Source organism: Heptranchias perlo, chromosome 28 (genome assembly GCF_035084215.1).
Source record: "Heptranchias perlo isolate sHepPer1 chromosome 28, sHepPer1.hap1, whole genome shotgun sequence".
Lineage (NCBI taxonomy): Eukaryota > Metazoa > Chordata > Chondrichthyes > Hexanchiformes > Hexanchidae > Heptranchias > Heptranchias perlo.
Genome location: NC_090352.1, coordinates 23,824,148 through 23,850,175, shown reverse-complemented (window position 1 = coordinate 23,850,175; position 26,028 = coordinate 23,824,148).

Below are 26,028 nucleotides of genomic sequence, written 5' to 3'. Positions count from 1 at the left end.
CCATAAAATTGGAAGGGATTATTTTTTTCTTTTATAAGCTTGATAATCAAAATTCATTGCCATAATATAGACATTGGTGCTAGCAAGGATAAATTGGCAGGACTAATGGATGATGCAAAGCTTAGACATTGCTTTGGTCAATTACTGTTCTGGGGTTAATGCGTTTGGGAGAACTCTCACCTGCCTGTCAACTTCCATTCTTTCTGTTTCCAGCTGCATGTGCAAATTATGTGATATGCAGCCCACATTGCAGGCTGGTCAGTGGAACATCAGAACCAATTTGGTAATTGGTGTCAATCCCATTGCTTTTTGGGGCTCTCATGTCTTGTCCCCTGACTCACTTACTGAAACACAAGCACACACTCAACCACAAAATCATTATGCACACCATATTACATACGAACATACAAAAATGACAGACAGGAAAAGACCCACGGGTCCAATTAATGTGTCCCATATAGTTGTGATGCCTTATGCATCATGATACATTCACTCCGTACCCACCCTCAACTTTTCTGCCTCCACCTACTTCCAGGCTAGCAGAGCAATTATCTGTAGTATCAGCCAATGTACTGCCCAAAAATGAATGAAACATCCCAATTGATGTATCGATCAGCATACCCAACACTCTCATCTCTTCCCACTGAACAGGAACAGGATCATGACATGGCTGACCAACATCACTATACTGCCGCATTTCGCAAAGTACAAGAGGTTGTTAATGCCGGTTATGCAGGTTCCTGCTCCCACTTGCACCTTCTCACTTGTGCCCTGTGATTCATTTATTGTCACTTCTCAAGCTAATTAACTTAATCTTCCAGGATATTATGTTATGTACTTCGGATAAGAAAAGGCAGCAAGGCCCATACACGCTCGCTCCACTTTTTACTTTAATCATCCGCCTCCTGGGAGAGGCAAAAAAACACAGAAACCTGTAGCCAATTCAGGAAACCTTTGTCAGAAATTCCTCTCCAACTTCCCCAAGGTGATCAGGCAAGTCCAAGGAGGCCTCACCCCATTGATTATTACCCATCTTTACTTCCTTCTGCATTGAAGGACATGTCCCAGTCTTTGGCCCAATCTATCCAAATAATGTTGTAATCTATTACCGTCTTTTAAGGTCTTAACTCTAGTGCACAATTTAGTATAATCTGTGATTTTAATAAGTATACTAACTAAGGCCTACTCCAGATTGTTAACAAAGAAAGAACTTGTATTTATATAGCATCTTTCATGTTCATAGGATGTCCCAAAGTGCTTTGCAGTCAATGATGTACTTTTGAAGCGTAGTCACTGTTCCAATTTGTGCATAGCAAGGTCACACAAACAGTAAGATAAATGACCAGATAATCTGTTTATTTTAATGATGTTGATTGAGAGATAAATATTTGCCCCAATATAAAATATCTGTTCAACTCTTCTGCTGTGTCCTTGTCATCATCTATAATTCTGCCTGAGTCTCCCTTCAATAGTTCTATTTGTTCTCTATCTCCTGACATAAGCAAAAACTGCTTTTCCCATTATTTCAGCTATATTCAATTATCATCCTTTCTAGATTCATTTCAGTTTGCCCAATATTACTTTCTGAATGCTTTTTGTTCTTATCCCAGTCTGAAAGACTATTACTCATTCTTTAAGCCTTAAAATACTTTTTTTGACTGCAAATTGCCTAAGTCCCCATGGAGCCATTGTGGCTTTCTCTCATTATACACTCTTCTCTTCCTCATAGGGATGTAAGAGGCTTCACAGCCTTTGGCTCCTCTGTGATCAAAGATACCCTCTTCAGCCCTGGCTCATGACTCCTTCAGACAGCCACAAAAAAGAGGTGAATGAAAGAAATAAATTGCATTTTTATAGTGCAGTTCATAACCAGAGGTTGTCCCAAAGCAATTCACAGCCAAGGAAGCACTTTTGAAGTGGAGTTAGTCACTGTTGTAAAGTAGGGCGATGCGGCAGACAATTTCCGCACGGCAAGGTCCCACAAACAGAAATGAGATAAATGATCTGACCTCTTCCAGTGATGTCTGTTGATGGATAAATATTGGCCAGGACACGGGGGAGAAGTCCCCTACTCTTCTTCAAATAGTGTCATGGGATCTCTTACATCCACTTGGGATCACTTACATCACCTCCCACAGTGCAACCCTCCCTTAGTACTGCACTAAATTGTTTGTCTAGATTATATGCTCAAGTCTCTGGACTGGGGCTTCTGACTCAGAGGCAAGAGTGCTACCACTGAGCTAAGGCTGATACTTGACTCACTGGTAGCATTGGTTTGTCATGTTGAAGTAGAGGTTCAGATGTTTGCACAGAGCAGAGGGTGGTTTAATATACAAATGTGTTGTGTGTTTGTTGTACAACCTTGCCATTTAGGGAGACATTACCATGGTGCAGATGGAAGAGGAGGCCTAGCTTGAACCGTTGACAGCGGAGAGCACTGAGACTGAAAAAAATGCCTGATGAACCCCAGATGCAACCAGAATGAGTCATACAGCAGGTTCTAATCTCAAAATCTTCAATTATGTGCCTGATCTGTTCAATGCACAAACAATCCTGTTCATATGTGAACTAGGCTGTGGCCTAATACATTATATCCTCTACCGTCTACCCCATCCACCATGGATAGCAATTCATTCATCACTATTTCTAATTGCTGTTGCAGTGAGAGCGCAAGTGTGGCTCGTGGCTACTGGGTGCCATTGAACAAAAAATCGGGTGGGCTACCTTATAAGCATGCTCTGCCTCCCACCTGATTTTCCTTTCTCTGCTGTGGTCCAATACACTTAAGCGCAGGAATGAAGAAATATGCCCCAAGTTCAGGTGGCTACAGAAATTTTCACTAAAGTACATCAACATAACTTCTCGTGTATAAATTTATCAGAATACCAGATGAAACATAAAAACCTTAATTAAGTTGTTGAATCCAGTAAAATTGAAAATCCAACTATTATTGCAACAGTTAAAGAAATACTGGGCCCAAAATCCCTCACATTTTAGGTTGGTGAACAGCTCCACTAAGATTGCAGAGAGGAATTTCAGATGAACATTTAAATGTTCATATGCTGGCAACCTGTGGTGTAATTACAGAGCCATTGTTTCTTGACACTCGGATTAAATAAACATTAATAAAATAATGGGAATGCTCGAAGTGTATTTAAAATATTTTTTCCCATTTGAATCAGTTGCTAAGTAATCTTACAAGATACTAAACACTAACGCTATCTCTGGGAATCATACCTGCTACATCAAGGGTTATATTGCATAGCTTCTCTAAGTGAGGGGAATAAAATCAGTGTTTTTGTGTCAAGAGTTATTATAGTGAGGACAAGTGTATAAGGATACAAATCCACATTCAAGGGAAAGCTAGGAAATTTGCATTGGGGGTGATGACACTTGGAAGTCAGTACAATTATGCCCTAGCGTTTAATAAAACCTTAGGTGGTTTGAATGGAATTTATGGCAATAGCAACATTCCACAGCTGGTTACAGACAAAGATTAACCATAATTTATTCTATGGGCATTGTTGGTATTTTCAGAGACTTTGAAAGTGATATTTTTGAACCAGTTTAAAAACGCATAGAGAATTCTGGTACCCTCCGCTATTTTACCAGTATGATCCATTCATGATTTCCATGACTAACAGAATTCTTTCACTTTACGTAAAGTGCCAGCAATTTTAATAAAAACCACATCACATCGCCACATTGCAATTAGTTATTGATGTTTAATTCCCATCGTGCCAAACTGCAGATTTACATTTTCATGTTGTGTAAAACTGCTTGAACAGTATTGAACAGTTGGGATCTGTGGCATTATTTACAATAAATTTAATCAGGCTGTCAGCTAAATGAAGGTGCATTTGCATTGCTTTAGTGCTTTGCTATTGATTTCTCTCTTAGGGATTGCATTTCTATTATGAAACCCATTTGAGAACTTGGCAACATGGCCAAATCTGCACCAATTAATTTGGTTACACTGCCTTACTATGTACACAGCTATAATGGGACAATATTGACCTTTTGATCTAATTTAATATGAAAACATATATGTTTTCATTGATTTGTGCTTTGTAGCAACAACTTAATACATCATAATCAATATTGAGCTTGTTGTGTATCAGATGGCTCCCTGGGATTTCACATAATGAAGGTTAACTGATTAACTAATGCATCTATCCCGGATTTTTGCTGAACGTTACAGCAGCCGATCGGAAGAGCCCCAGAGCAAATCCCAGCGAGAGTTTAAAACATATTTTGGAATTTTATCTCTAAATTTATGTAACTTCTAAAATAAAAACATACACAATTGTTACAAAGTACATTCTGTTTTAATGTGCACAATAGATTCAGTGATGGAAATAGTTAATTGGCAAATTGTCCTGATAACATCAATTGAAGTGAAGCTTATTATCCCATGTCATCTATTTAAGCTCACTTACATTATTGCCAACGTCTGATCAAGCACAAATTTACGCTATCGAATCATATAAAAATAAGTGAATATTCAAAAAGAAACAGTTGATTCATTTTACAATGCACCTGGAGTGTGAACAGTATCAAATCACTAGTAGTGGTTAAATATTATGTTGGGACCATTATGAAAGCAATTAGATTCGGATTGCTGGGATACAGTTGCCATGTTGGGCATATTAAAAATATTGTTGGCCTGGTGGAAACCTTAAAACGATTTCTTGCTACTTGGCCTTTGTACTTCAGTATTACGAACATTTTGCGCATTTGATTGCTTGACACTGATTATTGACGTATATAAGTTATGAGTGAAATCTTGTGACCTGTGAAATAGCCAAGTAGCAAGAAATTATTTTAAGGTTTCCACTAGGCCAACAATTGGTTTTGAAATGCCAGAAAGCCACTTGGTCATTAGATCATGGAGTTTTGATCTCAATGTGTAATCTCAATAGACAGTTATAAAACATAATATTTAATTCATAGCTACAATTTGATTAGTATAGATGCATAACCATGGCGATTGATGCTAGCTCAATTGCTAATTTTAAATCTGAGATAGATAGCTTTTTGCCAACCAAAGGTATTAAGGGATATGGGCCAAAGGCAGGTATATGGAGTAAGATCACAGATCAGCCATGATCTTATCAAATGGTGGAGCGGGCTCGAGGGGCTGAATGGCCTACTCCTGTTCCTATGTTCCTTTGTAAATACACGTTACTTGTGGGTACAGATTACAACAAGTGCCTCCTGGCATTTTAGTTCAACTTTAACTTTTCCAGGATATATTTGAGCAACAAAATCTTTTATGTCCAGTGTGAAGAATGGATTAGCTGTTTCATGGATGTGACATCTTGGTAATTATTCATGAAGCAAGCATAAAACAGCAATCAGCATGTGTCAATCCCTGGACTAATCCGAAAAATGTTGTGTATAGTGCTAACCCATATTTAATTTCTATTAAGAGAAGTGGGATTCATTAATATGGATAACTTTATCACAGGTTTCACTTGAAATTTCAATGTTCTACTTTGGTCAGTGTCTATTAATGTGTCGTTTGTCAAAATCATATCTTTCGAACATGAATTTTGAAGCAAAAGTGAAAAATCAAATTCTAAATGAGTACATTATGTAGTAGTGAAAATTCCATTAGATATAGTAACAAAGTAGGAAAGCAATTTATCCGCTATCTAATTTGTTACATGAATAGTTCATTTGCTTTTTGCCTTTAGTCTTTATTCATTTATTATTCGCATTTCCTTATTTTTCAATTAATTTATGTAGACTTGCCTGGATGAGTGCAGCTCCAACAACACTCAAGAAGCTCAACACCATCCAGGACAAAGCAGCCCACTTGATTGGCACCCCATCCACCACCCTAAACATTCACTCCCTTCACCACCGGCGCACTGTGGCTGCAGTGTGTACCATCTACAGGATGCACTGCAGCAACTCGCCAAGGCTTCTTCGACAGCACCTCCCAAACCCGCGACCTCTACCACCTAGAAGGACAAGAGCAGCAGGCACATGGGAACAACACCACCTGCATGTTCCCCTCCAAGTCACACACCATCCCGACTTGGAAATATATCGCCGTTCCTTCATCGTCGCTGGGTCAAAGTCCTGGAACTCCCTTCCTAACAGCACTGTGGGAGAACCTTCACCACACAGACTGCAGCGGTTCAAGAAGGCGGCTCACCACCACCTTCTCAAGGGCAAATGTAAGGAATCTTACAACACCAGGTTATAGTCCAACAATTTTATTTTAAAATCACAAGCTTTCGGAGATTATCCCCTTCGTCACCTGACGAAGGGGATAATCTCCGAAAGCTTGAGATTTTAAAATAAAATTTTTGGACTATAACCTGGTGTTGTAAGATTCCTTACATTTGTCCACCCCAGTCCATCACCGGCATCTCCACATCATGGCTACTTCTCAAGGGCAATTAGGGATGGGCAATAAATGCTGGCCTCGCCAGCGACGCCCACATCCCATGAACGAATAAAAAAGACAAGATTTAACAAAACACTCATACGGCTTTCTGGTTATTCATTAGTCAAAGGGGCAGCAAATAACATCACATGATACATTGGGAAACCTTACATATGCTAGCAGTTCATTTTACATTCAATTCATGTAATAAACTGCTTCAGTAATAGTAACACAGCCTTTATTTAAAAGTGCTGTATTTTGCACATGAAAAGTGCAGGAAATAATTTTTGAATTAAGTTGGACACAAGAGGATTGACATTCCTGTCAAAGCTTCATTAAGGTCATTAATGATGAACTGTAGAATTCCACAGCCTCATAGTCAAAACTGAAGATGACTTTATTTCAGGTCAGAGCTGACAGCACTGAGTTTAACAAAGAGGCAATTTGGAGGAATCACCACAGTGCCTATAGGCGGGTGTATTGCAGCAATGCAATGAGGAAAACAGCCCAGCTCAATAGTGCAGAGGCCATACAACTGATAGCAACTGCCACAATAGAGTCAGATACCTGAGCAGAGTGAAGGAGCAGTACGTGAGAGATCTGAGGCTTACTAGGGAGGTCGTACCTGGAAGATGCAGTCTTACAGGGACAGTCCGCAATGTACTATAGTTTGCAAGGTCATCATTGCCTTCAACTCTTATGCAGCAGGTTTCCTGCTGCCAGTGTGTAGCTGGAAAATTACCCCCATGGCTTTCTTTTCTGCTCAACAAAAGAATGACAAACTGCAAGATATATTAAAAAGGAATTAATTTTATAAGTTCTGAAATGCTTGTGGCACATGCATTTCATGTATTTTGCTCCTTCTAATTTATCATGTTCTCTATGTTGGTTATCCATGTGTCCTAATGACGATCCGGATTCTTTCCCCTCAGTCTGGTTCAGTAAAAACTGAAGTCGAATACATTTTAAAGTTCATCACAACTTTAATAGCAGGGTTCTTAGTCTGCAGCATTGATTTGGACTCCTGATAGAGTCCCTCTATGCTGGCAGAGCAAGAACAAGAAACATACAGAAATCCACACGTTTTTATACAAATCAATAGGGTTGGAACATACTTAACGAGGGTCAACACCAATCATAAGCCGGGCACAGGTTGCCATGCGAGGTTACATTATTTCCGGCCAATCATAAATCGTCCGTGTGCTGATCATGCTGCTGTTAGACATCAAAGGGGATACTTCCTCACCTTCCAACTTGGAATGTTCTTCCCTATTCCTTCTGTTCCTTATCTCCCAACTTGGAATGTCTTTCAACTTTGGCTAAGCTCGTTACCTATATTGATCTGCCATAAACATGGAGACATTCAGACCAGTCCTTGAATCACATCAAAGACTCTACATTGCTAAGACCATGCAAACCTGCTGACTACGCAAACATATGGCCCAGCAGGAGGCCAGGCCACCTGTACCAATCTCAGTTACTAACTAATTAACCCTTTCTAACCATTTTGCATTCTGCTTCTTTGCCATGTAGGCATTTTAATATTTTACCGAAAACTGACCACGTAGGGATTCTCACTATTAATAAACATTCCCCACATTAAGGAATTGGTAATGATGGCTAGCTACATAGCCAACTGATGAGTTTCAGGGCATTACAAAGGGCCATTACCTGTATTTGTAACTAACCCTAATGAACCCACATCAATGACCAAGATCTACTTTGATCTAGTTACCTTTGGCCGTGGCTTTCAGATGCAGGACCTACTATCACTCATGCAGGGGTACTTGATGACACAGAACTGCTCATATGATATAATTTTAATTGGTACAAAATCTCACAGGCCACAAATTGGGCATGCTGACCTCCATGCAAGTCGCTACGCGATTCTGTCGTTCAAAGTTCTGCCCAAATTGTGACAACCCCCACCCCAGCAGCAGCTTAAAGTAGAAGTTAATGTTTGGAACAATAGCTGCAGAAAGAAGCTATGTGGCTGAACACATCTCTGGCAGTAGTCTGAGGGGCAAAGCAGGGCATCCTGCTTTAAGGAGAGGTTACAGAGATTTTCTGGCAGCAAGTGCCATTCTTTCCCTGAGATGGTGATCAGGTCAGTAAGATGATGGGGCACTGAGCTTGGTAGGAGATGGCAGATTTCATCAATATAGACAGCACTGTGGCTCCAGTGTTGCAAGATGTTCAATGATCTTCCTAAGAGGGTGAAGATAGATGATTGCAATGTCAACTCATATTTATATACTATACCAAGTATTACTATGAACTGTCCCTCCCACCCGTGCAATCCTTCAGTTTACCTCCATGTTACCATGGATATCCATTATACTGCAATGTACACTTTCAATCACCCCCTTCCCCAGCCCAATCTCCTTCAGCAGAAGCCTGCACAAACAATCTGCTGCCAAATCCTTCCATGACCAGCTCCTACATGCTGCACATTTCTGTCATTACCATACCTGCGGAAAGCACCTTGACAGAAGAGTGTGGAGAGTTTCCATGTTGCTAATGCCAGTTAATCAATGCATTCTTCTGCTTTTGTACAGAACAGGGAGAGGAGACTACCAGAGGAGATCTGGCCACCTTGCATCATCTGACCCCGCTCCAGGAGCAGGCTGTCAAAATCTAGGGAAGGTACTTGAACGAAGCATCAGAAGATGGAGAAGCAGGAGGCATAGCCCCAGCTAAAGGTTTCCACAACACCTTCCTTCACTTTCCATTCTATTCAGTTGCACAATCACTGACACAAAAGTTTGTATAGATCAGCAGCTGTATGGCAAAGACTGCTCAGCAACAAGTTGTTCTGGAGACTTGTTGCCAACATTTATCACCTTTCTGTGCCTGCAGGTATGGCAGAAGAAACTGTCTGAGGAACTTCAGAACACTCAATCTCTCTCTGCAAAGCAGTGGCACAGATCCAACTACACCCTTTTTGAGGTCAGAACAATGGGTGAGCCACAGAGCACAAGTGAACAGGAGCAGGAAGTACTTTGCCTCTTTCCACAGTTGATGAGGGTGAGGATCCTAATCCCCGGGGTCCAGCTTTTAAACAAAAAATGTATTTGGAACATAAGATATTGTTGGAATACTTGGAGGATGTGTTTAGGGGCTTTTAAAAGTGGTGACTAATATGTATGTGTGGGGCTTTAATGTGCATCTTTGAAGCAAGTGGCAGCTCCAGAGTCATCTGCAATACAGTCCCTCATGGCAGAGGCAAATATGGCAGTCTTTACATCTATCCTGAATGCTCAGATTGCTGCCAGGTTTTCAACTACAATATCATCTCCTCCCTGGGCAGGAGAGCTGTTCAGTTTATCTGTCTGGAGAAAGGCATTGATAGGGGTTTCAGCAATGTTGTTTGTACTGTAGGTTCTGTGCAACCACAGAGGCCAGAAGTAGAAGCAAGCCATATATACTAATGGATAACGGTGTTATCTGTCCTGGTAATAACACATCTACGCTAGCCTGCTATGTCTCTCCAATGATTTCACATGTGCCAGAAAGTAAGCAGGGCCATTCTGCTCCCATACCTGCTGAAGGGCAGTAGCTTGAAGCATGGTCATACTTAGAGGTTAAAAGCCACCTTGATCCCAGGCACTTCTCAAATACACTCAGCTTCCAGCCATTTCACACACTCCAGCCAGAGTCCAATGGGGTTGCATGGAGAAGAAGCACCATATTAGATCATTGAGAATAACAAACACACACACACACACACACTCTCTGTTAAGAAGGAGAAGCACTGTGATAGCAGGCATTGGATTCAGAGACACTTTGGGAAATAAAATAGTTTGGCATATGAATTATAGAGTGAACAGAGTTTAATTTGTACGACTGGAGATAAATGTATGGCGAAGAGGTGTGGCCTGCTGGTGGATGAGTCAGTGGAAATGTGCATTGTGATATATTGTAGGGATGGGTGATGCAGGAAGAACTGGTAAAGGGAAGGGTCCAGGGGACATTAGGAGAAAGTGTTCTGTGTAAGTGTCTGCCAAGCAAATCTTGCAGCTGCTGAAGGTACTTGCGCTGGTGCTTCTTCTGGTTCCTCAGCAATGTCCTCTGGCTGTTCTTCAGGGAACTCCTGCTCCAGCTGTTCTGTGGATGTCCCTATGAATTGCAAGGTTATGAAGAATACTGAAGATTGGGCCTAGACCTCTCAAGTCATCAGAAGTGCTGCTTCAGCATGCCTATAATGTGCTCAATAATGGATCTGGTGGAAGCATGTAACTCATTGTATGTTTGCTCTGCTGGTGTGTGGGGATGGGTAATAAGCCTAGGCAGCCTTGAGCATCCTGGGAATCAACCGTAGACTTGTTGGATATCTGAAATTAATGGTGCCGCAGTAGACTGTCATACAATTATTTCCTGACTGTTGCTGGGGAATCAGGAATTCACCTGCAGCATCTGGTGCAGATGGTTGCACACAAGCTGAACACTGAAAGAAAACCCTTATGTTTCATGTATAGGACACTCCTGTCCGCTGGAGCTCATAGGGCTATATGGGTGACATTAATGACCCTGGACGTTTGGCAATCCTGCCATTTGAAAAAAACCCTTCAGGTTCTGTCCTTTTTTTCCCTGTTGTCCGTAGGGAAATTGAAGTACCTGTTTACTCTGTCAAACAATGACTCAGTCACTTGTTACATGGAGTGATACACTGCAGGCTGATCGAGGTCCTGTGGAGGCACAGCATAGATCCATAGCTGAAGAAATTTACAGAAAAGTCTTCTGTTTATTATCCTGGACTTGCCATTGAAAATTTAGGTAGATATCAGGGCCAGTGAAGATACTTTTGAAACCATAAGGGACTAAGATTCATCTATGAAAGTAAGCTTAAAACTGAACACGAAAATAATATAAACCCTTGCGGTGTAAGAAGGACAAAAAGACTCAAAAATTTAACAGCAAGATTTTTATTCACATGGTTTCAGGTTTCCCTTGGTATTACTAGGAATGAGTCAGCTTTGCTGTTTTGTAATAATAGAGGTGTTAAACCATTTAAGACAATGTATCATTATCGGGGTCATTGATTAACGGTGCGTCAAATAAGTCAAATTGCATGATATTCAAGTGTTTCGCTGATGTTATGGGGATCAAATTCTGTTATTCTATTAAAACTGTAAATCTTTTTGCAGCCCTTGATTCAGGATGAAGAGTAAGATGATAGACGAGATGTAGCAGGTTTGATGTAGGTACCTGGTGTCTAGCAGCACTGAGGAATGAGGCGAGATCATCGGTTTAGCAGCATTTAGGGGGTGGTCCTGTGATTTGGCATAACTGGGGTGGTGGGTTCTCAAGTTTTGCAGCATAAAGGAGTGTCCTAGGGTTTTGGTACAACTGGGTGGGGATCCTGGATTCAGCAACACTTTAGGGAGTGGTCCTACTGGGAGGTCTTGGGGTTTAGCAGCAAGGGACTGGGGGTCCTGAGATTTTTAACACTGGGGAGAGGGAATCTAGATTTAGCAGCTTTGAAGGAGTGGTCCTGGTGTTTTACAGCCTTGGAGAAGAGGCTTAGGCTTTGGCAGTATTAGGGAGGGGAAACTCTAATGAGAGTGAGGAACTTAAAATAGTTAATATTAGTAAAGAAAAAGTACTGGAGAAATTAATGGGACTAAAAGCCGACAAATCCCCTGGACCTGATGGCCTACATCCTAGGGTTCTAAAAGAGGTGGCTGCAGAGATAGTGGATGCATTGGTTATGATCTTCCCAAATTCTCAAGATTCTAGAACGATTCCAGTGGATTGGAAGGGAGCAAATTTAACACCGCTATTCAAGAAAGGAGGGAGAGAGAAAACAGGGAACTATAGGCCAGTTAGCCTAACATCAGTCATCGGGAAAATGCTGGAATCCATTATTAAGGACATGGTAGCAGGGCAATTAGAAAATCATAATATGATTAGCAGAGTCAACATGGTTTTATGAAAGGGAAATCGTGTTTGACAATCTATTAAACTTTTTTGAGGATGTAACTAGCAGGGTAGATAAAGGGGAACCAGTGGATGTAGTATATTTGGATTTTCAAAAGGCATTCGATAAGGTGCCACATGAAAGGTTGTTATACAAGATAAGGGCTCATGGGGTTGGGGGTAATATATTAGCATGGATAGAGGATTGGTTAACGGACAGAAAACAGAGAGTAGGAATAAATGGGTCATTTTCAGGTGGGGTGCTGCAAGGATTAGTGCTTGGGCCTCAGCTATTTACAATCTATATTAATAACTTAGATGAAGGGACCGAGTGTAATGTATCCAAGTTTGCTGATGATACAAAGCTAGGTGGGAAAGTAAGCTGTGAGGAGGACACAAAGAGTCTGCATATCGATATTGGCAGCTTAAGTGAGTGGGTGAGAATGTGACAGATGGAGTATAATGTGAGGAAATGTGAGGTTATTCTTTTTGGTAGGAAGAATAGAAAAACAGAATATTTTTTAAAAGGTGAGGAACTATTAAATGTTGATGTTCAAAGGGATTTGGGTGTCCTTGTACACGAAACACAAAGTTAGCATTCAGATACAGCAAACAATCAGGTAGGCAAATGGTTTGTTGGCCTTTGTTGCATGGGGTTTGAGTAGAAGAGTAAGGAAGTCTTGCTGCAATTGTACAGGGCTTTCACGAGACAACACCTGGAGTACTGTGTACAGTTTTGGTCTCCTTACCTAAGGAAGGATATACTTGCCTCAGAGGCGGTGCAACGAAGGTTCACTAGATTGATTCCTGGGATGAGAAGGTTGTCCTATGAGGAGAGATTGAGTAGAATGGGCCTATGCTCTCTGGAATTTGGAAGAATGAGAGGTGATCTCATTGAAACCCACAAGATTCTGAGAGGGCTTGATAGGGTAAATGCTGAGAAGCTGTTTCCACTGGCTGGAGTCTAGAACTAGGGTGCATTGTCTCAGGATAGGGGGTCGGCTATTTAGGACTAAGATGAGGAGAAATTTCTTCACTCAGAGGGTTGTGAATCTTTGGAATTCTCTACCCCAGAGGGCTGTGGATGCTCAGTCGTTGAGTATATTCAAGATTGAGAGTAATAGATTTTTGGACTCTAAGAGAATCAAAGGATATGGGGATCGGGCGGGAAAATAAATGGCCTAGCAGGCTCCAGGGGCCGTATGGCCTACTCCTGCTCCTATTTCTTATGTTCTTAACCTAAGTTTGTCAGTGATGGAGAGGGGTGGAATGTGGAGTTTGACCCATTGGTGTTTAGCAGCACTGAGGTGGAGAGGTTACTTGGGCATGGCAGCACTGTGGAGTGGGGCCTTAGGGATTGAGAAAGTACAACCCTCTCTGATACTTTCTCATTCTTTTGTCTCGCACTGCAACCTCTGTGAAGCATCCAGGGCCTGTTCCAACTCAACTACTTACACGTGAAAATATTAGTCTGAAGACAGGTTGTGACTGATTTGTGTCAGAAGCCTTGTCGTTAGCATAGTCAATCAAAAACAAGCAAATGACCTTATCAATCATTACTGTATCTTAATGATTAGCTGGAGGTTTGAAATGTGATTCTTGGTTGCTCTGTCTTTGCAGAAATCAACTTTATTTTCAATAGTTTATTTCCCCTCACATTCTTCTCCCCAGAGTTTAAAATGGTAATAAGCAGCATCTTGCTAGGCTGGCTGATGAAACTGATTGTGCAGAAGTCATTACAATCAGTCAGATCTCCTTTTTTGTAATGGCAAATCTATCTGGACCCCAGGTACTTGGCCAGATGATTAGATCAAATCAAAGTAGATGGAAAGCTTTACCAGAGGTACTATATTTTGAATGAGCGGTTCTGTAGCAATTCCATCAATTTTCAGACAAAGCCAGACAATATGAGCTAAATGTAGACGTACTTTTGAGCTTCCTCTATTGATAGAAAGAACTTTGTATCGAAGATTAGAGAATATTCTCTTAAATCTTAATCATTATGAGTATTTTAATGTAACACCCAGTCATATTTAATATCTTATATTTCCTACTAAACATGCACATACCACCTGCCATTGACTCCCAGAAGTTCCTCTGTTCAGCCAATAATCATGCCTGAAAATTACTGTCTGTAATGTTGTGCACTCTTATCAAATTTCTCAACTTGCTATTTTAAAGGAAGAGGAATTTATCTATTTATTTTAAATAGACTAGCACTTCTGTTAAGATGGCAGAGAGAGAAATTTGATATGAATGTGTTAGGTTTGGTATAATATTCCCAACAGTAATTTCTACCCTATAAAGGATAAAAGACTGATGGGAGTGTGATAGATGGCAAACACAATCTGAGGGTTATGATGATACTGTAAGCAACAAGCATAATGCTAATTTAGTTTATACAGTCAACAGAACCCATGATGTGATGTACCATCCTTTACAATTTTATAACATGTGCAGCCGTTAATTCTCCAATGATGAGGTTTCTCATTCGAGTTTTATCATTGGAGTTTGGAACATAAGTTACACTAGAAAATTTCCTGTTGTCACCTCAAACTGCCTAGTCTTTCAGATTTGTGTGATGGGATGTGAAAGGGGGGTTGACTGGCAAAGCAGAATGTGTGACCTTCTCGCATGACAGGATGGGACGCTTTTATGAAGGTATTTACTATCATATATATCTTTATAGAAGTGATAGGTGACAATGTCAGAGGTTGCTTTGGCGTGGTTTACTAAAAGCCATAAACAACTTTACAAAGTGTATCTCTGTAAAACTGTCATGACTACATTAATAGCTGCACTTCTAGCCCTGCTTGACTATGAAACTGTCAGTAGCACAGTTTATATTTACCAGTAACATGACTGCAAATGAAGAAAATACTTCCACAGAAACGATATCCTATCAAAACTCTAAAGAGAAACACAAAGATGCTCAAAATACTAAGAGAAAATGTTAAGTCTGTTCTAAACCTTAAAATCGTTTAGGTAAAATGAAAGCAAAATGAAGAAAAATGTCAACACAATCTATTGGTATTGTAAAAATAATAAACCATTTATTTTACTAAACAACCGTATTAAAGTGTACACAAAGGAAAATCTAGCCGTTCATTTCACACCCAAATTACTTTTCAACAGAGCTCAAAGTGTAACATTATTGTTGAATCCTCTGGAGATGACGAATGAACTGAGTTTTCTGGAGGACTGCTGTCTGCAATAGAAATCAATAAGAGACATGTTTCTGTTGCCAGCCCATTACTACTCTATGGGCATTTAATGACAGGGTGCATCATGGAGCGTATGCTTTCCCTGATGTTTCCCCTGAAGTGAGTTCTTAGTGTTAGCTGATCCATCAGTGGGAATTGCAGGGTAGAAGTCAGATGCTTGCAAAAATGGAGAGTGACAAAATCAGATGGCGAGCCAATTCAAGGTGCACTGGTAAACTTGCTGGTTCTAGAGCAGCATAAATAGAGGCCTGGGAACCAGCTGCCAAACCCCACCCCCCCTCCCCACCCCCAAAATAGTCATTGTGAAGTATCTTAGTTAATGAATGTGCAAGGCATTGGACAACCTAAAACAGTAGAAGAAAAAAGTGACATCAGGACACAGTGCCAAAGTCAAGGTCAAGATACTAGCCTAGAAATTAATGTTTCTAATATTAGCATGCAAATAATTAACGCATTTAGCTTAAATTGATTCATATTTCCCCTGAAATAATAGATAGAAGAATGTCATATGAGTATATTAAGTGTTGGTCTCCTAGTACCGGCAATAGTAATATTTTAGGCTACTGTGTTGAAATGTATATAAAATTCTCTGTACTCCACTCTCCAAATCTGCTATTCTTTCAAGTTTAATCATGAGTACCAGTATGTTTTAACTTTATAAATTAATTTTATATAGTCTACACTGTTCATTGTGGTACAGAGATTCATTAGGACAACAGAAATCAGGACAGGCGACCTGAAACACCACAGGGCTAGAATTTCACATGCCAAATGCTGCATGCCACATGTTTACATGCAAGTAGAAGAGGAGCTTCCCCCTACTGCTAGTTTCTAATGAAACCTTGGGGGTGCTTGCAGCTTGCGAGAGCAAAGCGTTGGACACCTTCACTTCAAAAACTGAAGACACAAGTTCCCTGTACTCCCCAACAGATTATGGGTTTTCTGTTATATGAAACTGTTACCATTATTACCTTTTATGTCGCTGTATTTGATGAAGAATTCTCCTCCATGCTTTTACATTCACTGTTTTCATTTTTTCCAGTGTAAAATGCAATTGTATAATAATTAAAGTAAATCCTGACTCATAAAGAAAACTCATTTCAGTCTTTTGTTTCCACCACGAGTGAGATGATTTGAGATAATTTTTCAATTTCACAGTGCTCAGTGAGGTTTTTTTTATCATTGCAGCTGAGCCCACCCTCCCACTGAGCAGCATTGTAATGAACATGAAATTCCCCTCATCTGAGAATGCTTTTTGTGGCTGGCAACAGCCAACCCCCAATACTGCACTTGGTCACAACTCACAGTGTGCAATGCCACAGGAGATCAACTAGTTTTATCATATAAAGGGTGATGATTTAGTGCCTGCTTTGAGAGCACAATCATTCTTCTACATTTTCCACTGGGGTGCTATAATCCTAACGTAGCTGCTGCAAGTCTGCTCACCTGCACTGCCCCTCATTGAGGACAGGCTATGTACTGGGGCTTTCATTTTAACATAATTCATCATTTTGCCAATCCATTGCCACTGAAGGCAGCAGGGGTATGAAGCTGTCATTAAAGGTCAAAGTAAATAAGACCAAGTGCAAGATGTTTTATTATAAAGGTTGTAAATCAAGTATAGCTGATTTTAAGAATACCATTCTTTTACATTTCACTCCAGAGTACCATAATAGTGAAGTAACTGCTACAGAACCTGCCCGCGTGATTTGTTGTCAAGGACTTTGTATTGCATGCTTATCTGGTTGACTGCCTAACCATTGCCTTAATATAGAAAGAAAGAACTTGCATTATATAGCACTTTATCATATGACCAGGACATCCCAAACCTCTTCACACTCTATATTAGTGTTGTCACTGTTGTTATGTAGGCAATCTGTGCACAGAAAGGTCCCACAAATAGCAAATGAAATGAATGGCTGTTTGTTTTGTTGCCTGTGTTGGTTGGGGGAAGAATGTTGGCCAAGATGCAGAGAGAACCTCCTGCTCTTCTTCCTCTCTTACATCCATCTACAGGATGCACTGCAGCAACTCGCCAAGGCTTCTTTGACAGCAGCTCCCAAACCCGCAACCTCTACCACCTAGAAGGACAAGGGCAGCAGGCACATGGGAACACACCACTTGCACATTCCCCTCCAAGTCACACACCATCCCGACTTGGAAATATATCGCCGTTCCTTCATCGTCGCTGGGTCAAAATCCTGGAACTCCCTACCTAACAGTGCTGTGGGAGAACCTTCACCACACGGACTGCAGCGGTTCAAGAAGGCTGCTCACCACCACCTTCTCAAGGGCAATTAGGGATTGGCAATAAATGTTAGCCTTGCCAGCGAAGCCCACATACCATGAACAAATAAAAAAAAGAATGAGCAGTCAAAGCCTCGGCTCAACATCACATCAGATCTGGATGGAACACTAGTTCAGTACTGCAGTGAAGTGTCAGCCTAAATTAAGTGCTCAAGCCCTGGTGTGGGGCTTGATCCAAAACTTTGAATCCATAATATAGTTGATACAGCTACTTTAACGTGAGCATGCTTGTTCTTTCACACAATCAATCGTCATTTTCTAATTGGCACAACGCCTCTCGGGTCGCAGAAGCATACAATTACTATTATTAGTCTAAGTGACTAAGAACAAATACAGTGCATCTACTTTTAACAGCTTAATTCATAAAATGCATTTCTACTGGGATACTGTAGCAGTGAAGCATCTACTGCAAAGTCTTTCCTTATGGCCTGTTGCTGAGGACATTATTCTGTCTATCTGCATGCCGGATTTTGTGTTGGTGGTTTATTTGTCACATTTATTAGCAAAACCCTGGAATGACACATAGCAGTAGTTAATTAAGGGGAATGAGTAGGGGCAAATTCCTATAATAGCTGTTTAAAAAAAAAAGCTTCTTGAGATAAAACAAGGCAACTATCAATGAAGCCAAAACAATCTCCATTGGTTCAGTATCACTATTACCACCCTCAGCATTGACAAGAAAGAAACCCCCTTTACATGTCGTTCTGAAACATCTCAAAGTGCTTCACATAGAGTGAGTTACTTCAAAATCCAATGACTATTACCATGTCGAAGGACAGTAAGTTCCATAACAGTTTAATTCTAAAAGCCACTGGGAATTGTCAGTCATCCTATTCCTATGGAGGTTTTCATACTTTAAAGGATTCCCAGCGGAAATGTAGATACCAGAAAGTAATTCCAGAAATAAAATGAAGCTGGGAACAATGACTTTTCAATCTATGTATATGTATACTGGTTGTGACTGAACAAAGACTCAGCACACATGGAGCTGAATTTTTTGTCCCTTGGTCACCAATGGGTGCAGATAGGGATGCAATAATTATAAAATTAGGCAGGAATCAGTTACACCTGATTGCTGCCTAATTTCAGCCCAGCTTAATTAGCACTCAGGCCAAGGGTGCAAGGCAGAAGCAGCCAGAGTTTCATTTCAATATTAAAAAGGAGACATGGAAAGTGGCCATTCCCTTTCCCTGTCAGTGAGCGTACTGGGCACCAAGTCCAATGCATGCCAGGAGTGGACTTTCAGACAGGAAGCCATTTAAAGATTCTTTTTAAGCCGTTTTAGTTTTTTTTTCTGCTGGCACTCTAGCTTTCATGACTCATTGTGTCAGTTGTCATTAATTATTATTTTGTGCCCTGGTTCCCTTTACTGGCACCAATGGGAAGCCTCCAATCTGATGTGTTCATAAGAAAAGAGGACCTGCGAAGCAATGCCAGGGTGCTCAGAATGCCCGAAAGATAACTCAAGCCCTTCCACCAGGACCTGCATGTCAGCGTCTGCAGTGAGAGGTGAAATTACATTACTTTGTCATAGTGCAGATAGAGGCACCTCCTTTCAATCGAGCCTGCTCCAGCAGAGTCCTGATGGCCTTATTATGATATGTGAATCTCTAACCATTATGCAGAGCGGTTATTCATAAGCACCTCAATCGCAACACATCATGCTTTATATGGGACTGCGTGAAGAAAGCATGCCAGGTTGATGAAGAAATAACCACACCCACCTAGAGGCCACTAATCCACTTCTGCAGGCCTTAGCACACCTGCCTGACAATGATCATGAGGTCCTGTCTTAGGACCTGGTTCAGAAGAGTAGCAGGTGCATACATGTGCCATATACTGCAAGGACACCTACACTGACATTCAACCTAGGGCTGGCATATGCAGGGTCAGTAACGATCAGCTGTGACCTGAATCTTGGCTACACCTTCTTGCATGCTCCGAAGCTGACCTATGGGAATGGTACAGTAGGGTGGCACAGAGGGCAACCCTCCTCACAATCACATCGTGCAACACCAACTCAACTTTAGCAGCCATGAAACACAGAGCCGAGTGTCGGGCTGCATGTCAATCGTCTGCAGGCTTAAGCTTGCACCTAGTGTTACTTTTCCTTCAGTTTTGCCTGCCACTTCTTAATCTGCTACCACTTTACTCTCGGCAAGGGCTGCTGATGGGTTGTGATGTCCTTTGAGGTTTTCAAAAGGCTTTCATAATTTTTGTCCCCTATTGTGACACTCCCTTTTAATTGGCCCTATCCCTTTAAAATTGATATAAACACAATTTTCTTCTTCCACCAGTAGTGTTTTCCCAAGACCCTGCTGAGGCGACACCTGCTGTTGTGAATAATGTTATATTAATAAGCTTATACTGTAAGTGGTATTTGCACTTGACCTTTTGAGTAGTATTTGCGCTGCTTTTTAACCATTTAAAACTGACTTAGACCTGAAGACAAAAAAAAAGCCCAGTATCGTTCCCAGGAACTGATAGCCTAGCCTGTACTAACTTGTTTCTACAGGTTTCAACCACTTCCATGCTCTAATCTCCTATTTAGACAGACATTCCTTTTCCTGTTATGTCTAGCCTATTGCTGGAGTCTTTGGTCAGCCTGTTAGTGTCAGATGCAAAATGTGGAATGGATCACTCTACTGCAGTAGTCAACTTCCAATACAAAAGATTTAACATTTTTTTGGTCTTTGTGTAAATTCATGGAGCTAAACCCATAGAAGTATTGAGCCATAGAAGTTTACAGCACGGAAGGAGACCATTCGGCCCATCATGTCTGAGCCAGCTCTTTGCTAGAGCAATCCAAAACTAATCCCATTTGCCCTGCTCTCTCCCCATAGCTCTGTATCTTCCTCTGCTTCAAACATTTATTCAATTTTGCCTAAAAAGATGCAATGGTCTGCCACAAATAATCCCTTTGGCAAAGCATTCCATAATCCAACAACCTCATATGTAAAGACATTTCTCTTAACTTCTCTCTCCTCACTCTTTTAGTGACAATTTTAAATTGATGATTCTTTATCACTGACTCCCCAACCGAAGGTAATAATCTCCCTAGTCACTCTTATCAAAACCCTACATAGTTTTAAAAACCTCTATTAAATCTCCTCTTGGCCTCTGTGCTCCAGTGGAAACAGTCCTAAAATCTCAACTCTCTCTCCTCATTCCTATAGTTTCCCATCCTCGGCATTATCCTGGTGAATCCACGCTTGACGCTCTCTATGCCTTTAATGTCCTTTCTGTAATGCGGTGTCCAAAACTGCACACAGCACTCTTAACTGTAACCTAACCAATGTTGTGTACAAACATTTTCCTTACTTTACCCTTGTACCCTATGACCCTATTTAGAAAACCCAAAATGCTACTGGCCTTTTTTATGGTTTATATTTCTGCACTCACACAAATATGTATTGAACCCCCAGGTGTGTCTATTCATCCATTAAGTCTAATCACCCAATCCTTGTTTTTCCTCCCAACATATATTACCTTATGCTTATTCATATTAAAATGCATCTGCCTATCTTCCCATTCCGCTAACCTATGTCCTCCTGAAGTCTTTTACAGTTCTCCAAGCCTCCTACTTTTGTGTTTTCAGCAAATTTTGAGACCATGTTCCCTATACCCAAGTCCAAATCACCTATCTATCAAGAATAAACTCTAATTCTGTGACTTAGAAGTTGAATATTTTGGGCTCAAATGTGCTTGTAAGTTTCATTTTTTTCTCTGCTGAGAAGATTTTCACAGAAATGACAAATGATTGTCGAGGCCAGGACACTGGATTCATTTAAGAAATAATGAAGACCAACCATGGCTTGGGGCTCCAGAAAACTTTGTAGGGTGGGCAGTGGGCTCACTCCACTGAAAAGAGTCACATGAAAAATGACCCCTCATATCTCTATGGTTGGTCTCTCTTTGTCTCTGGTTCCCTCTGCCAGTCTTTTCCTCTCCCTTGCATATGCAACTTCTTTTTGCTCCCCCCACTCCCAATAGTGCAAATATTGAGAAGTCCATGATCACCAATACTGGGGGTAATCGGCACCCCATCCACTGGCTTACACATCCACTCCCACCACCATTGGCATACCGTAGCTGCTGTGTGTACTATCTACAGGATGCACTGCAGCAACTTGCCAGAGCTTCTTCAGCGGTACCTCCCAAACCTGTGACCTCTAAAATCTAGAAGGACAAGGGCAGCAGGTAAATGGGAACACCATCAACTCCACATTCCCCTCCAAGTCACACACCATCCTGACTTGCTTATATATCGCTGCCATTCCTTCATTGTCACTGGGTCAAAATCCTGGAACTCCTTACCTAATAGCATTGTGGGAGTACCTTCACCACACGGATTGCAGCAGTTCAAGAAGAAGGCGGCCCACCACCGCCACCTTCTCAAGAGCAACTAGGGATGGGCAAAAATACTGGCCTTGCCAGCAATGCCTATATCCCCAGAATGGAAAAAAAAAAGAATTTCTGAGTTTGTACTGCAGACAGGAAAGCTCACCTACTGTAACCACATTAGAAAATCATGGATACAATGCCTGCGATTTTAATGGATGGAAACTCATAGGCAGTTTGCCTGCAATTTTCCAATATGAGCTACCAGGTGGTGGTGTTTCCTGCTGGCAGCATGGACTTGAAAAACTACCCCCAATTGAGACAAGTAATCTTCGTCTTAATATTAATAACCTTTCTTCCGGGTAGGTCTGAAAAATCATAATTTTGAGATTTTCTCTTCACCGGCTCCATACAGCCCAGATCCATAATCCTGTAACTGTTCAACTCAGTTGGTAGCAGTCTCACCTCTGAATCAGAAGATCATGGCTCAAGCCTTACTTCAGAATTTCAGCACATAATCTAGGCTGAAACTTCAGTGCAGTACTGAAGGAGTGCTATATTGTCAGAGTCACTGTCTTTCAGTCTGCCTGTTTAAGTAGGCATTACAGATTCCAGAACACAATTCAAAGAAGAGAAGGGAGTTCTCCTGGTGTCCTGGCTTCTATTTATCCCTCAACCAACTCTACCTACATAACAACAGTGACTACACTTCAAATATAATTAATTGGTTGTGAAGCACTTTGGGATAGGAACATAAGAGCATAAGAAATAGGAGCAGGAGTAGGCCATACAGGTCCCTCAAGCCTGCTCCGCTATTCAATCAGATCATGGCTGATCTTCAACCTCAACTCCACTTTCCTGCCCGATCCCCATATCCCTTGATTCCCCTAGAGTCCAACAATTTAGCTATCTCAGCCTTGAATATACTGAGGATGTGAAAGGAACTTTATAAATACAAGTTATTTCTTTCTTTCACTTTGCTGGCCAGTTCCTTGGCTCTAAGATCCCCTCCTTGTCTTGCTTCATGTCTCAAAAATCTCCTGCCTCTCCAAGGTTCTGATATTTCTGCTCCATCTCTGAAATATCTACATGCCTTCCTCAATCCTACCTTCGGAAACCTCTCAATATTTTGAATAACTGCCCTCTCAAATACCTTCTTCGGGCACATCTCTGCCTCTCACCCCTTTTCAGGAATGTCTTCCACCCTATTTAAATATAGTCTTAGCTACTCCATACTGCTGGCTGAAACACTTTACATTCCCTTCCCTATGTCATTCTCTGATTGTTGCCGGTGTATCTCCCCTTTAAATTTCAGCAAGGCAATCAGTGTCAATACACAAACAGGGCTTTCTTTAGTGCAAGTGAAAGTAGTCTTATTACTTGTATTTGTACTGAGGAAGCATAGAAGCCCCATCCCGACTAGCATTCTGACTGCCTCTCTGCATAAGCAAGATGATGTGGAGATGCCGGTGATGGACTGGGGTGGACAAATGTAAGGAATCTTACAACACCAGGTTACAGTCCAACAAATTTATTTTAAAATCACAAGCTTTCGGAGATTATCGCCGTCATCTGACGAAGGAGATAATCTCCGAAAGCTTGTGATTTTAAAATAAATTTGTTGGACTATAACCTGGTGTTGTAAGATTCCTTACATTTAAGCAAGATGAGACAGCAGTGGAGATTGGAGGTAAATGGATAAGAAAGGGATTGAAGGTAGACATGGAATGGAGATCATCCCACCAACATCACTTCCAAAATTATCACCGACTTCTTGGGAGTGGCTGAAGGTTTTTTTTACATGTTTACTAAAGAAAACACTAGCATAGAAAGGGTAATATACTGTGGAATATCTATAATCTTGTTATGGGCTTTTCACAGGTTATTATCCTCCTGGAGTCTAATGTTTCTAGTGTGCAGAATTGTGAAAAAGTAGTAAGAAACATGAAATATTTGACAATGTTGGCAAGTAGTCAGCGATGGAAGTCAAAATTAATATTATCATATCAAGGTTTACAAGCTGGGATGAATATTGACTGAAGAATTTAAATTTTGAAGTTATTGCTAAGCTTTGTGACGACATTTGGCAAGACCTCAGCTTGTTTTAGCAGGCAAACTCTTGAGAGTAATATAGCATGTACTGACACTGCATTTAGATGTAAATTAGTTCAGCATAATGCCAATAAATTAGGGAGGTCTTTGTGATTGTTGACAAAATGCCTCTTCTGCAATGAATTAAAATACAATGAAGTTTGCAAATATTTTATAGGTTGGTGGTTGTGCCAAGAAGCATGTCGGGAAGTGCCATGGGGGCCATAAATTTTTGCGAGAACTCTTCAATACCAGCGATTTCACTGTTCCCTTTGTTATAGACAATTTATTCACTGTAGGAACACACTGTTTTAATAATGTTAACAGATTCCCATTTTCAGCCTCTATTCTTAGCTCCCTCTCATTATGCCGTTCTGTCTATTCTCTGGGTAGTCATAATACTCTCCATTAATGGGCTGGTTATGCAGGCAGCCTGGTCATTATCAGATTCAGGTGAAGCAATTACTGACAAAGCAGTCTTAGACTAACTTTGCTGCAAGAAGATAATGAAGCATGACTTTCCACCCTTCAGCCCCCCAGTGACCCCATCACTTTGGGTCATTGTGTTTCATAATGACAAAACAAAAAGAATCAGCAAATTATAGGAGGAAAAGTCTATAGACGTGTAGCTGCACACCCTACTTCTATAATTTAGTTTTCCTAATCACTCTTCCTACAACCACTGCATTGTTCCTACTCAGCTAGAACAGACGAGCAAAATTCCGCAATTCTACAGGCTACTCCAGTAACTCATCGCTGCTTAATTCAAATTATCTGATCATTCAAAAGAACTACATTCTCACTTTTTGTTTCTTTACTTATGTCGCTTAATTCAAGGTTAATATTGATTGGACAATTCCATTTTTTTTAGCACAAAAACAGTGACTTTGAATGATCAGGAACAAAAACAGAAAAATGCTGGAAACATTCAGCAGGTCAGTCAGCATCTGTGGAGAGAACTGACAAGTTGACTTTTCAGGTATGGACCTCTCCTCCGTTCTGAGAAAGGGTCCACGGCCAAAACATGAACTCATTTGTTCTCTCCACAAATGCTGACTGACCTGCTGAGCGGTTCCAGCATTTCCTGTCAGCCTCTGCAGTTCTAAAAAATTTTTTTGCTTGAATTATCAGCAGTCGACCAGATTTACAAAAAGACCCTAATTCTGCCGTACATCCTGCTGTTTGAATCAATCTTTCTCCTCTTGCACTGTCACTTCCCAAGTTGTGGCAGTAAAGTGTACTTAAACACACGGGGGGAGAAATTCAACTCACGGCACCAGTTTTGCCACTGAACAATGGGCGGCCAGCAGTTGAAAATTGGGTGGAAACCTTGGCTGCCCGATTGATGCTCAAGGCCCATCTGATGCGAAATTCAGGGGGGTTTATTAGTGGGCGAGCAGCCCGCCCACCTCAAACAGGTTTAAGGCAGCTTAAACTTGCAATTTGGGGTCGTACGTCAGTTGTAGAACGCCGATTGAAAAATTCAGGTTCAACGGGCGGTGTGTGCCTCGGGTTGCCAACCCTCCAGGATTGTCCTGGAGTCTCCAGGAATTAAAGATTAATCTCCTGGACTCTGCTGTGAGCAACTCAGGAGAAAAATCATAGCGACATTCAAAAAAACGGTATGTTTTTTACATTTTCTTTGAACACTTTTGTTTATTAGTTATAAAAATATTGCAGATGGGGGGAAAAAAAATGGTTGTTTTACTGGGCGGGCCATTTGGCGGCAGGTCATGTGACAAAACC